Source organism: Gavialis gangeticus, unplaced genomic scaffold (assembly GCF_001723915.1).
Source record: "Gavialis gangeticus isolate Ggan-Ray unplaced genomic scaffold, GavGan_comp1, whole genome shotgun sequence".
NCBI classification, from domain to species: Eukaryota; Metazoa; Chordata; order Crocodylia; family Gavialidae; genus Gavialis; species Gavialis gangeticus.
In genome coordinates, this window is record NW_017729024.1 from 73,046,245 (window position 1) to 73,048,248 (window position 2,004).

Here is a 2,004-nt window from a genome sequence, read left to right on the forward strand (position 1 = left end):
CGGCCGGGCACGGCGGCGGCAGCGGCGGCCATGGGGCTGGTTCCGGCAGCCGCTTCCGCCCTGCCCTCCCCGGAGCCGAGGGGCGGCGCTACCCGCTGCTGCCACCTGCGGCCGGGCCCGGCACTACTCGTCCTCCGCCGCGCGGCTCCCGGACGCTTCCCGTCCCCGGGCTCCCTCTGTGTCTCTGCCCGCGCCTCGCCGGCCCCGGGACTGCTTCCACTTGCCCCTGCGCGGGGCGCTCCCCCCCGGGGCCGCAGCGCACAGGCCCCCGGCGCCGTGAGGAGCCCTGCAGGCCCTGGCCCTCAGCATCCCCTGGGGTGGCCATCATCGAGGACAGTCCGGTTGTCATGCACTGATACGAAACCCGACGCCTTTATATCCTCTACTTTTCAAAAAATAGAGGACATAAAGTTATCGTGTTTCGTATCAATACCGGCCAGAGTAGCAGAAAACAGGAATGCCCTCTATAATGGCCACCCGAGGTGCCGCAGAGCCCAGGGTTTGAATTACGGGGCAGCTCAGGAGCGCTGAGTCCCCCATAAGAGACCCCCCCCCCACACCCATAGCCTCTCCACAGGTTGGTCAGCAGCCCCATCGGCCCGTGTGCCATGGCACACAGCTGCTGGCCTACCCCAGGCCTTTCTAAGCAGCCCAGACAGCAGCAGCTTTTGGCTGCCACCGCTGCTGGCCCCAGCCCTGTGGTACTGATGGGGACCCGTGCACACAGTCCCAACCGCAGCCAAATCTTTTTGCAGACCCCCACCCCCAAAAGTGGCAGTGTAAGAACCCTGACAGAGCCCCAGCACCTAATCTAGGCAGGCAAGGAAGCACGGGGACCAGCCAGGGCAATACAGACCAGACCGTTGCACACAAGGTCTGATGTTGTCCGTGAACGGGCCCTGAGCCCATCCCTTGGCCCCAGGGGTCAGAAAGGTTGAGCACCACTGCAGTGGAGGATTTGGTGTGCTGTCCTAAGTGCCCAGCCTTTGGGCATAGTTTTCCTTAAACTATTTAGCTCTGCTTTCGCACGTGTTCATACTAGGAGCCAAGATGTTCTATAATCCAATGACCGGAAAATGACCTCTGGACAATAGTTTTCTCTGCTTTTATTTAGTTGAAAGAAACATGTACAAACCAGTAAGAAAACAGCTCCATGACATCAGCGTTTTGAGGAAACCTCAAGATTAATAAATGATATATAGTCAAACTTGTGACAAGGAATGTGTGCAATTTGCCTGTTGGGGCCCAGCCCAGCATCCACTTTAAGTACAAGTGGCATTCCAGTTCAATGAAGTAGGATAATCCACCCAAGTCAATTTACACCCATATTTGCAAGTTTGCCCTTAGTCTTCCACAGTGATGGAGTGTAGCAGCAACTCCTAAACCATGGACCACAAACCACTGATGGTCCACAAAGCCATGGTCAGTGGTCTGCATCCAGGCTGCAGACAGCACTCCTTCCTCCTTCCCACCCCCAATTTCTGGGTTAGAGAAGGGTGCCTCATGAGAAATTCTGACAGTTACCAGCAGTAATTTAGTCCCAAATGCTTGGGAATGATTGGACTGTAGCTAAAACAGTCAAACCCACAAAAACTTCATGGCTCAGAAAGTAGGGACCCTTCTTGTATTGTTTCTCCCAAACTAAGCACTTCAGCTGATTGGATTTTTATGGTCATGCGTAGATGAAGCAGGGGGTTTACTTCACCCTAAATTGAAGTGGTGGATTTTTAAAAACACCACTTCAATTTAGGGCAAAGTAAGCCCCCATGTCATGTACACCCTTGTCTTACCTACTTCTCTGGCAGTGGGGAGGGGAGGGTAAGCTGCTGGCAGGCAGAGAAGTCCTGGGCTGGGGATGGAAAACTAATGCTTCCCTCCGCGGCAGAACGCCCCCCCCCCCCCCGCTGCCCCCCTGGCGGCACCCGCCCGCAGGCACCTGGTTTGAGTGGTTCCTGGGGGCACTGCAGCCATGGAGAGAAGGACCAGGTCCCCATGCAGCTCATG